A 13,701-nucleotide genomic window follows, 5' to 3' on the forward strand; every position below is an offset into this window, starting at 1 on the left:
GAGGACATGGGGGTGATTTATCATGACTATAAACTCCCATATATAAGGTACATTGAATACCAGGGACTAAATTTGGTTCAGTATTAGAAACACCGGAATGCCACTATTAGTGGGTATTTGTCATGGCATCCAATCTCCAAAAAGTCAATTCTTGCTCTGAGTTTTACTTCCAGGTGGGGATGCCATCAGTAATATATCAACTAGGTTAATTTTCTTAATTGACCTGACAAAATATAAACTACAGAGACCTGGAAGGTACCTTGCATAAAGGGGGGGGGCAGCCAGCAGGATCTGTTGAAAAGAGTGGGAGAGTTGAGTTTAAAAGCTGCCTCTGCTACTTGGCAGTTGGAAGAAAGCATGGAAGAAAGAATCAGGTTAAATGCAACAAAGTTGGAGTGTGGAAAATGAATGGAATGAGGTACAAAGTTGAGCTATACACTTGCATAGGAGCAAGGAGAACTCTTAGTTTAGAATCATTTTGGATAATCTTTGACCAAATTGTCTAAGGATAAGATAGCATCAGGTGGGACCAAACAGAAAGCAGTGCACCGGCTCCCTGCTTCATGACCCCAATTTCCCCAAATTTGCCACAGGAAGGCTTATTCTCTCTCTGTCTCTCTCTGCTGATGTTAATTGCACATTAGGAGGCAGGCCCCTATTTCTCTTTTTGCTTCTTTCTCCCTGAAATGAGTAGGAAACAGTATGGAGTTGATGGGAAGTATCCAACAGTTCAACTAAAGATGAGGGGGCTTTGAGTTATTATCCTCAATGACTTAGAACTTAAAGTGTTAAGAGAGAGAAGAATAGAACACAGGCATACCTGGCAGCTATGACAATAATGGCAGTAAATCATTTTACTTTTAATCATTTCTATTCTTCCCCTCACTTATGATCATCATGAATCACATTGCTGTGCAAAAGCATCCTTCCAGAGTCACAGGAAGAAGACAGAGATCAGGTACTCAAGAGATCAGATATACATTATTGATCTTGCCTTCTACCTTTTATCTAAATGGCAGGCAAAATGGGGTTTCTTCCAGCTTCTCCTTTCCAGAAATCTCAATGCCAAGTTCAAAAAATGTTACCAAATTGGAGGATTCTAGGACAGAGACAGTGTAGCTATTTATAGACTGACACCTATATGGCAATACTTGCCATGTTTTTGAGAATGTTTCAGAAATCTATATTTTCCACGCACTAAGGAAAATTAATGTCAAATGAAAGAGCTGATGGTGAAATCTAGAAAATAGAGGATGAATGCTACTTTGATTTGTAAATCTCATAAGATTGGAATTTTCTGGATAGTTCTAGTCCTTCATGATTAAACTTTGATATGTCTCTCTTTTGACACTTAAGAATATCAAATTATTTTTAAAGAAAAACAAGATATTTAAGAATGCAAAAATATATTTAATTAAATGTAATCTGATCACAGAATTATTGTTATTATTTTTTATCTAATGCTGCTTCCAGAATTTATAACAGTTCCTCAGAAATGAAGGCCTTGGGAACTCCCTCTACCTTAGCTATAATTTAATAGGCAAATTTAGAGATTAACTGATAAAACCAACATAATTTATAATAATCCATTATAATTGCCAGATGTGGAATCCCAGTCTAAGTTTTCCTAACCCCAAACTCAACACTATCCACTAACTTACTACCTGTACTGGTCATAACCGATGATTCTTGACTCATAATGACCATTATCCCAAGATTGTATGTCTAACCCAAAGTTACTCAGAGATCTTTTAGGAGTTTCTGTTTAAATATTATCTGGGATAAGATGGATGCCACCTTGACTGACAGGGATGGCAGTTGAGAATTTGGAATGTTCCTGGATGCCATGAGCCAGGGGCAGCAGTCAGTTGGCCCTACTCTATAAATAACCCCTAGGAACTGCAGTTGGAGTCTCAGAACTCAGAGCTGAGACTGGAGCAAACTTCTCTTGGAGCAAGAACTGGGACAGAGGGAGGTGAAGGGTGGAAGAACAAGAGGGTAGACCTAAACCTGAACTGTAACCTATGCTTTACTGAGAGAGAGCTAGTGATCCATCAATATTATTGGTAGCAGAGCTGAGAGAATATACAGATCATCAATCAACATCTACATCAATAGCTTTCCCTATTCTCTGTCTTGGCTATGACCAAGTCAGGTCAGAGTTAGTGAGAGGGTGAAGATCTCAAGCCTCTACCAGCCTAGCAGTCTCCAGTCCTGAGCAACGATTAGCTTAGTAGCCAAACAATAGCAACAGGGTTTCCAATCTAAAAACCTATTACTTTGTTATCCTTTCCCCATTAATAGTTAATACAGTAATTTAAAAACAAGTACCTTCCTGAGTGGCTATTCTATCACAGCCCTTGGGAAGGGAGAATCAATATGCAGTCAGATACCAACGTTTCCAAAGCCAATAAATTAACAACTGATCCAACCTCAGGTTGGGCCTAGTGAGGTTAACCATCTACCCAACCTCTCAAGGGGTCCCAACCTGGGCAACTATTAGAAGGAAGCAACTGACAGGCTTAACCAATCAAGCCTGTCAGAGAGAGAAAAGGGATAGATTATATCAATAGCTATTGTGAGAGGAGTGGGTGTTCCTCCTTCACCAACTGTAACTGGCTTAGGTCTTGGGCACCTGATCCTTCCTTCATTCATACTATCCCTAAGAATTCAGTGGTTCCCAAACTTTTTTGGCCTACCGCCCCCTTTCCAGAAAAAAATATTACTTAGTGCCCCCTGGAAATTAATTTTTAAAAAATTTTAATAGCAATTAATAGGAAAGATATATGTATTCATGTTTCTACCTTTTTCGTAAAATGCACCTGTGGCCATCACCGTTTCCCTGGATTGCTGCAGCACCCACCAGGGGGCGGTGGCGCCCGCTTTGGGAATTACTGCCTAAGATCTACATACCAGCCATTCTCTAATATCTAGAAGAAAGATCTATAAGGAGATAGTAGCAGTAGTATTAGAAGGAGATACAAAGAAAGAAGAACATATATATCTCCCCTCTTTATTCTTTTTAACATTTCCCAGTGAACATTTTCTTTTAATTTTTAAGGTGCTAAGTGTTTCCAAATATTCTTGAGATAGTCCTTTGTAATTTTCCATTTGAATTTCTCTTAAACTTTCATCTCAACTCTGCATTTTCATACATTTGTCAGAGGCACATATGTGCATGACATTAATTTGATTAATGACCTACTGTTACTTACCCTTACATTTTAATAGAAGGACCAGGATATTGACAAGGCTTTTGAGGTTGTAAGTAGGAATGCTAATTACATTCATTTTTCCAAACATTGACTATTTTCCAAGAAGGATACATAGAACTCTGGTATTTGGACTGTCATTTTAGAGTTCTCCAAATTGTCCCAGTAATAATGATGATGACGACAATGATGATAATGATAATTATTATTGTTCTTGTTTGTATTTTGCTCTGACATTAGAGCTATTTATGCTCAACCTCTTGAGGAAAATTTGGACTTGTCTTTTTTATAAGTTAGCAAGGTCATTATTTACACAGCTAATGTGAGCAGGACCTCTCTTTGTTTTTTTCTCCTTTTCCCATATTTTTCATCAAGAAGCAGTGTTCATTTTTGATCATCTTGAGAAATGTCCTTGTTTTTCTGTCTCCCTGCTGTAGCACTTCACATTTGAATTCTACTTTTGTAACAGTTTATTAGTCATTCCTTGTAGAAACTCTGTGAGGTGAGTCAGGACAATTATCTGTCATTTTACAGAAGACCTATTAGATAATTTTCTCCATCTACCTGCCAAAGTAACATTGTCATTTCAATATTCATTCTGACCATAATAGAAGAGGCTATGTTCAATATTATATCCTCAGGCAAAGTGTATTGAATAAACTTTATTACCTCAGAAGCTTTTTCTCATTTTACATGCATAATAATGGAAGAGGAAAACAATAAAGGTTGAGAGACAGTATATGGAACTTCATGATTAAGTATTAAGCATAACAGAAAGGGGAGCTTTAGAAAGTTTACTTGACTTTAATTAAAAACCTATGCTGAAATGTAACCATATGCAATTGAATACATTTTCCTCATTTCTTTGACCCCATCCTGAAAATTATGACCAATATTTCTTGACATGTCAACATATGCATATATGCATAGAAGTTTGGTTTTATAAATACCGTAGTTCTTTTCATTCTCTAAGACACAATTTAGTTTTCCATAAACTGTTTATAACAGTTCTCATGACACTAACTTATAGGGTACTTGTGAAAAAACATTATGTACATCATATAGCCTTATCAAAATTCAATTCAACTCAACAAGAATTCATTAAGGTCGTGCTACATACAATACAATAATGCAGATACCAAGAAAAAAATTGATCTATGCTTCCTGCCCTTAAGGCACTACATTCTACTATGGATGATACCATATATAGACAGATAAGTGAATATAGGATGTTTTGAATAGAGACCGCTTAAGGTAATGAGCTCCCCACTAAACCAGAGGATATTATGGGTCATCTCCCAAGCTTCTTCAGCTTCTGGTACTCAACCTTTAAGTTTTACTCCTTCTTGAATGGTAATGAATAATGATGATGATATTTATGTAACACTTGAAGGTTTGTAAGTATTATCTCATTTATTGCAAGTATTATCTCACTTTATGCTCACAATCAGGCTGGGAGGGAGATAGTTGCTCCTATTTTCTTCCATTTTAATGATGAAGAAACCAAGGCCAGCAGTAATGAAATGATTTGCCCAATATTCTTTATTTTACATATTAATATAGGCTTAGAATCTAATGGATTTGAATAAGAATGGTATTATAAAGCCAGGAAGCATTATTTTTAGCAAGAGAAACATTTGTTACTGTCCTACTGTTTGGTAGACATTTGCTTACGGTTTAAATGAAATATTCATGAATTGTTGGAGCAGGAAAGAACCTTAGAGATCATCTAATACAAACCATTTTATGGGAATTGTGACAGAGATTGAGAGAGGTGAAATGAGTTGTCAAAGGGCATGTAGCTGAGACAATAACATATCTCTTTACTCCCAGTCCAGCTTTTATTTCCAATATTTTTGTAGGACTAAATATTAGAGAAAAGAGACATATACTTATCCTATGTATAACCTTATTTATCATTTTTCATATAAAGAGAAGCAATATAAATTTGTACAGAGCCTTGGTCTAATAGTGAGGAGACCTGGATACTATTCCAACTACTCCACTTAATGACAACCTGACATTAGAGAATCTGCTTAACTTTAATGAGACTTATTGTTCTGATCCACAATGAATGATAATTTCAGTTCTATCTAACTTACAAGGTGTTTGTGAATATAGAATAAGATGATTCTTTTGCAAACACTTTGAAATTGATATAATTCAGATGGATGATATTGTTGGAAATTTCTGTGCTAACAGTAGCTTTCCTGACCATTTTGTCCCTAGTGTCCTTAGGGAGGCCTTTGTAACAGGAAGGCATCAGGGTAGAGAAGAGAAAGAATGAGCACGGACAACCAAACTAGGTTAGATTCAGGAGGGACGAAGCTCTTGAAACCAAGAGTTTATCCCTTGGGATATAGAAGTGAAGGAATAATGGAATATAATTTATGGAAAGGTAACAAGGATGGAGAAGGGATCTGAGATCAAATAAAGGAACTGGGTGGTGTAGAAAAGATAAGTAAGGGTAATGGGGACACCAGGGATATTGTAATAAAACTAAGTGAATTGTGGATACACATACTGGGGATTATGAGAGACTAGACTTGAATATGAAGATCAGAACAGCAAAGCTGCTCCTAACTGACAAAGGGACCATTGACCAACTGTCACCCTGGGCCAGAGGCTTTGAGTCCCACAGGCAAGGTAACAGGATATAACTGGTTTTAATAATGAACAACTAAAAGGAGGGAAAGGGATGACTACTCTAGAACCTTAAAACCTAATGACAAAACCCACAGGGAAAGGGAAGGACTTATTAATTCACTAACTTAGTGATCTAAACTAACAGGGCCCAAGGAGCTGTAAATGGAGTCTCTGGATGACTGTCTCAGACCTGGAACCTGCCAGGCTTGAGTACAGCTTAGGGCTTTGTGGCTTTGAGATTCTCACTGCAATCCACTGATGATCTCTGGATGTCAAGAGCCAAGGTGGTCTCAGGTACCAAGTTGAGAAGGTGTGCTCAAGACTGTCCACCAGATAGATCCCAAACTCCTCCTCTTCTCTCGGTACAGCACTGAAGATCTTGACTCTTTGCTAGATGCCACCACCACACAAGTTCCCGGGGGAAAATCAGGATGCAGGGTCCTTCTGAGTTCTCCCAGGGCTAACCATAGTTTTAGCTAACCCCTAATGGAGTTCCACTCAGAGCACAAGTCACCTCTTCCTGCTCTTCATTCCATCCTGGAATTCCCAGCTCCAGCTCCTTCCTGCTAGATGCACCTTAATTCTTAATCACTAACTAATCTAATCTTCCTCACAACAGTGGTCAGAAGCCTTCAAAGGGTCAGGGAAGAGAAGATTTGGAGGAAGAGCTATGATGCATTATTGCCTTCAAATATCTGAAGATTCATTAAGGAGAATAGGAATTGAATTTGTTCTCTCTGGTTCCAAAGGACAAAACTGAAAAAAAATCACTGGATTTGGAATCCAGGTTCAAATCTAAGCTCCTCATCTTGTATGACCTTGGGTAAGTCCTTTCCCCTCTCCAGGTCTTTTTTCTTATTTTTGCATAGCAAGTGGTCTCATTTGGGTGAATGCTAATATCTCTTTAAACTTTAAGAAGGAATACTGAGTACATATTTCAGGGAGATAGATTTGTGTTCAATGTAAAAACAAAAGGTCCTAAAAGTTAGATCATTTCCTATAAATGTGTCTCTCCAGGTTATTTCCTATATGTGTTCAATCTTCCCACAAGTGGTGTATGTATTTGTTGGTAACATCCTCTGGATTTTGGAGGAAATATTTCATTGTTACTCTTCTTATTAGGTTATTTTGTTAAATGACTGTGCTATGAATTATGGCATTTGATTTTTAAAGGTAAACATATTGTTAGGGGCTTTTGAACTATTTTTAATGGATGTGAAGAACAGTTTGATCCTAGGGTAACTATACCTTAAAGACCTACTCTGTTAGAAGGAGTTGCTTCCAGGTACAACCCCAAAGAGTTTGAGAGAGATAGAGACAGAGACAGAGAATAAAAGACACAAAAACAGAAACAGTGGCATAAACCTGTATGTATTTTAAAATATAAATCCTTCCCAGAGAACATTATATTTTGTAGTTGTCTATGAATATCTTTTAATTTCTACAAGACACTAAACTCCTTTAGGAGAGGATTATATCTTATTTCATCTTTATATCACAAGCACTTAGCATAGCACCTTATATATACATTATGAACCTAGTTGACTAATAAGTGTTTAATTAAATTGAATTGGAAATATTTCTGTTCTTTGATAAATAATATTTGCTTAAGCTTCATTAATTTCCCTTAAGGCAATAATAGATAAAATTGTGTTCTTCTATGGAAAAAAAAGCCACATTAACTTACAACTCAATTAATGTATACATTTATTTAGGGATGACAATATGCCCTGAATTGTGGTAAATTCCATGAGAGAGGCAATAAAAATAACTGAGATTTATGTAATGCTTTACATATTGACTAAGATATTTATTCTTAATTTCACGTCACTGTCATGACAACCTTATGAAGCAGGTAGTACAAGTATCATTATCTTCATGTTACAGATAAGGTTTCTGAAACTCTGGAAGGTGAACTGAATTGCCTAGGTTGCACAACTACCAAATGGCAGAGGGGAAACTCACAGTCGGGTGTCCTGATTTACAGTCTAATGCTTTTTTCCTTCAGTCTTTTGACTTAGTTTCTTCATCTGTAAAATGAGCTAGAAAAGGAAATAGCAAACCAGTCTATCTTTGCCAAGAAAACCCCAAATGGAGTCAGGAAGAGTTGAACAGGACTGAAAAAAGACTAAACCACAAGTTCTTTCCCCACACTATACTAAGAAGTAGTAGAGAGTTCCTGCTATTAAGTTCAGTGTTTGATTTGAGTTGTTTGTGAACTTCAAAGAGTCAATTTTGTGTTTCACAAATTAGTTTAATTCATTTAAAGATCTAATATTCTGTTTTCCTTCCAAGATCAGATATTGAACTTCACCTTTAGGCAAGGACAAATAAATTAACATCAGAGCTGCTGTATGTGGTAAATGACAGCAGAAACTGACTGCATGTAAAATGAAATTTAGTGTGAGTTAAGCTGTACACTGGGATAGGTGTAACCTGTTTATTGCTTTTTTTTTGAGGAATGGTTTAAAATGCATCTTCTTTGAGATATAACCATTTCATACAAAGCATAAAAAACCATGAGTTAGAATAGATTCCTCAAAAGGAATATGCATTTCGTTCAGTTTTAGAACAGAGAGTTAGGAGATTTTTGCAGGGCTTGCATACTTCCTTTTAAAATTTATTATGCTATTAATCAGTAGATTTTTATTCTAAACTACAAACATAAGGTAAGCAATAGAATTTTACCTGGAAACTAAGCTCAGTGAGAATTAACACAAACTAAGCAGCTGTTGTTTATAAATCAGAGTACAATGAGCAACTATTAAATCATAATTTTTCAAAATATCACAATGTAAAGCATTGTTTCAATGATGTAATATAAATGTTTTTTAAAGTTTGAAAATGTTTTAAAAGTAAGGACATTCTCATTACATTAGCACCTTTGAGAACCTCTGAATAAGCAAAAAAAAAAAACACTGCTGCTTTTAAACCTTTTTGAGAGGTAGCATGCTATATAGTCCACATGTAGTTGGGTGGATTAGAAAGTTGAGTACTCTAGTTTGCCTTAAAGTTTGTCTGAAATCATTAAGACTTGGGTTCAAATTCTACTTGTTTGACTGTGGACAAGTCAATCAGCATCTTTGAGCCTCAGTTTCCTTATCTGAAATATAGGGATAATAATACTTCTAATTCCTCTCTCATAGTGCTATTGGGAGTTTCAAAAGAGATCATACAAGGAGAAAGTTTTGAAAATCTTAAATCATGATATACTTTAGCCATTATTCATTATGAAATATACTCTGTTCATCCTTCAAGTCAGTTTTTATTTTCCCATGACATAATTTCTTTATCACGTTTTTTTTTAACCGAAAAAAAGATGGTCACTCTTCGACTACAAGAGAAAGTAGTAAATATTGGGAAGAAAGAAGTGGTAGCTTTGGTGATGAATAAACTATTAAAGAGGAGGAACTGGAGAGGCTCTATATTTCGGTGAGTTGGGACAGGGAGATGGCATGATTCATAAATATTGTCTTCTCCTTAAAATATCAGTTTCTTGAGAGTAGGAACTGCCTATGATTTCTATTTATATCCCCAAATGCTGTGCTTTGCTCCTAATAAGCATTTCAATAATGCTTTTCATTCATTCATTCATTTATGGTGATCTGGAAGTTAGACAACTGGAAGAATTGAAGAGGAAGGATGGCAAAAGGCACAGTTTTGTTTTCATCATTTTGAGCAGATTAAGGACATGAAAATGATGGGGAAAGAAGTGCTATTCATTTGCACTATACCTATCCTTTTCTTTGATGTTTTCACTTTGAAGTCTGCCAGAGTTCAGGGGAGAGAAGAGAAGAGTGAATAAAGTAAAAACCTCCTTCTTTGGTTTCATGATAATCCATAATATGTAGAATGGACAGTGGTAGAATGGACACTATACTGAAGGCACAGAATCAGGAGAGAACCAGGTAGGCCAGATAAAGTACACAGCATAGAGTTTTACCTGTCCCATTCTATTCATGATCATGGAGGGCAGAGAGACCAAAGATCCTGTCTCTTAGGCTCTCTAGGCTATGCAGCAGGAGCCAGCTCTGTAAAAGAGAACCATAGTAGCAACAACTTTCTTTCCTTGCTGGGGCCAGGGCAGGAAGGAGGGGTTTGACAGACATAGTTTAGGAGCTAAAAAGTTCCACCCAGAAGCAATGTGGGGTCTTTGATCAAGTAGTTTTTCAGGTCATGTCCATTGGGTCAGCAGTAGCATTGTTTTTCAGTTTGTAATTGTATGTTTAGAAACCTAGGATCCTTTAGATCCTTTGGTTTGGGGATTCTCCCTAATCTATGGCAGTCTGCCCCAGCCTTTCTCTCTAAGATGAAAGGGACCACAGACAGCAGTATATCGGACAAATGGTCTTCTAAGCTTTGCCTAAAGAAATACTAAGAAGGAACTCAATACTTTTCAAGCCAGCCCATTCTCCTTTCAGAGAGATCTGTTATGCTATTTTCTTTCTTCCTTCCTTCCTTCTTTCTTTCTTTCTTTCTTTCTTTCTTTCTTTCTTTCTTTCTTTCTTTCTTTCTTTCTTTCTTTCTTTCTTTCTTTCTTTCTTTCTTTTTTTCTTTCTTTCTTTTTTTCTTCCTTTCAACTCTTTGAGACAAACTTTAAGGCAAACTAGAGTATTCAACTTTCTAACCCATCAATCAATTCCACTTTCTTGGTGAGGATCAGATCCAGAATAGCTATTGGCCAGTTTGAAGAATTAAATTGTCCAAGGAAAGTGTTATGAGAGAATTAGGGAAAATTCCATAAAGAACGAATAACATCCTAATTCTTTTATAACAAAAGTAAAGGTATTATTTGCTTGGCTCTGCTTTCTGGCTTTCTCGGATTTTTTTAATCAACATAAAATACATCCTTTTTATTATGCTAATAAAATCATAAGTTCACATTTATACAGGAATTAAATTTTATAGAGTATTTCATATAAAATTATGTCAATGGATGCTCATGATAAACTTGTAATGGGGCAGAATATTATCACCAAATCATAGAAATGGAAATTGAGGCACAGAGCAGTGAAGTGGACAAGCCCAAGATTACCTATCCAGCAGAGATCACATCACCCACAGTTGAAGCCAACACTTGAACCTGCATCTTCCTCATCCCAAGGCCAGCACTCTATCCATTGGCATTCAGCTTCAGTGTCAATCATTTAGTAGTTTCCATTGCGTGTACTACCCTTACTCTATCTACTTTGCTCCTTTCTTGCTATATTTTCTTTTCTAGCCTTTCTTTCAGTTCTAGTAATCTTCCAATTGGATGACTTTTCTCAGTTTTTTATTTCTTAATTTTTTTAATTTTATTTTTTACATGTCAGCAAAATTTATTTTATTTTTACTTTAATACATTTCCACATGAGTTGTCCAAAGTCATATGACAAATATTGTTGCCCTTTCTTCTTCCCTCCCCCTCGCAGAGCTAAGAAGCAATTAAACCTGGGTTATACATGTATCATTATGCAAAATATTTCCATATTAATCATTTTTGTAAGTGGATAATCTTATAGAAACAAAACACTCAAACACATGCCCAAATAATCATGTTTTTTTTTTGAAAGTTTTTTTTTAATTTTAAACCCTTAACTTCTGTGTATTGACTTATAGGTGGAAGATTGGTAAGGGTAGGCAATGGGGGTCAAGTGACTTGCCCAGGGTCACACAGCTGGGAAGTGTCTGAGGCCAGATTTGAACCTAGGACCTCCCGTCTCTAGGCCTGGCTCTCAATCCACTGAGCTACCCAGCTGCCCCCCAAATAATCATGTTTTCACGTGCATTTCTACTCCAACAGTTCTCTTCCTGAAGGTAGATAGCATTCTTTTTTATAATGCCTCAGGATTGTCCTGGATCATTGTTTTGGTGTTAGTAGCAAAGTTTATCACTTTTGATCATTCCACAATGTTATAGTTACTATGTATTATGATCTCCTGGCTTTGCTCATTTCACTCTGCTTCAGTTCACATAGGTCTTTCTAGTTCTTTCTGAAACCATCCTGTTCATCATTCCTTATAGCACAATAGTATTACTATCATATACCACAATTTGTCAGCCATTCCCCAATTGAGGGACATCCCTTTAATTTCCAGTTCTTTGTCATCAAGGAAAGAGCAGCTATAAATATTTTTGTACAAACAGGTCCTTCCCCATTTTCAATCTCTTTGGGATACAGATCCAGTAGTGGCATTACCAGATCAAAGGGTATGCATTCTTTTATAGCCCTTCAGACATAATTTCAAATTGCCCTCCAGAATGGTTGGATCAATTATATAATAATATAAAATGTTTTATATATATATATATATAATAGCTAAATTCAAGAGCCACCAAGCCAAGGAAACAATTCTTCAAACAGTCAGAAAGAAACCATTAAATTCCATGGAGCTACAATCAGGATCACATAGGATCTAGCAGCTTCTACATCAAAAGCTCAAAAGGCATGTAATATGAAATTCAGGAAGGCAAAAGATTTGAATTAAACCTTTGTCACAGAGTTTTGTTATAAAAATGTTCTCCCAGTCTGTTGCTTTTCTTCTAATTTTGGTTACATTGGTTTTGCTTGTACAAAACCTTTTAAATTTGATATAATCAGTTATTCGTTTTACATTTTGCAATGCTCTCTATCCCTTGCTTTGTCTTAAATTCCTTCCTTTCCCACAGATCCGACAGGTATACTAATCTATGTTCACCTGATTTATTCATGATTTCATTATTTATATTTAAGTCATTTGTCCATTTTGAATTTATATTGGTATAGGGTATAAGATGTTGATCTAAACCTAATTTTTCACATGCTGTTTTCCAATTTTCCCAGCAGTTTTTCTCAAATAGTGAGTTCTTGTCCCAAAAGCTTGGAACTTTGGGTTTATTGAACATGAGCTTGCTGGGGTCATTTATCCCTATTATATTCCATTTATCCACCCTTTTGTCTCTTAGCCAGTACCATATTATTTTGGTAACCACTGCTTTATAGCACAGTTTAAGTCCTGGTAATGCTAGGTCCCCGTCCTTCACATTTTTATTTCATTATTTCCCTGGATATTCTTGATCTTTTGTTCTTCCAGATGAACTTTGTTATAATTTGCATTATGATCTTTTACTTGGAAGCTCTTGAATTTGGCTATTATATTCCTGGGGGTTGTATTTTCTGGGTTTAGTGTAGAGGGTGATCTATGGATCCTTTCAATGTCTATATTACCCTCTTATTTTAGAACTTCAGGGCAATTTTGCTGAATAATTTCTTTTAATATGGAGTCCAAATTTCTATTAATTTCTGCTTTTTCAGGAACACCAGTGATTCTCAGATTGTCTCTTCTAGACCTGTTTTCTTAGTCTGTCACTTTCTCAATGAGATATTTCATGTTTCCTTCTATTTTATCAGTCTTCTGACTTTGTTTTATTTGTTCTTGCTGTCTTGAGAGATCATTAGCTTCTAATTGCTCAATTCTAGCCTTTAGGGACTAGTTTTTGGCTATAATCTTTTGGTTTTCCTTTTCAATCTGGTCATTTCTGGTCTTCAATTTATTGTCTCACTTTCCAATTGTGAAATTCTGCCTTTTAAACTGTTATTTTCTTGCCAGATTTTGGTTTCCAATTTGCTTACCATTTCGTTTAATTTTGGGGCATCTTTCTCCAATTGGGAGTTTCTGTCTTCTAATCTGTTCATTTCCTTTTGAGCTATTTCCCACTTCTCTCTCCAAATCTCTTCCATCTTTCTCATCATCTCAGATTTGAACTCTTCAATAGCTTGTGGCTAGTTTTCATTATTTTGGGAAGGTTTGGATATGATTACTTGTTTGTTCTCCTCTGCTGTTTGCTCTGTTGTCTGGATTTTATCTCTGTAAAAGTTGTCGAG

The sequence above is a fragment of the Gracilinanus agilis genome, chromosome 3 (genome assembly GCF_016433145.1).
Source record: "Gracilinanus agilis isolate LMUSP501 chromosome 3, AgileGrace, whole genome shotgun sequence".
NCBI classification, from domain to species: domain Eukaryota; kingdom Metazoa; phylum Chordata; class Mammalia; order Didelphimorphia; family Didelphidae; genus Gracilinanus; species Gracilinanus agilis.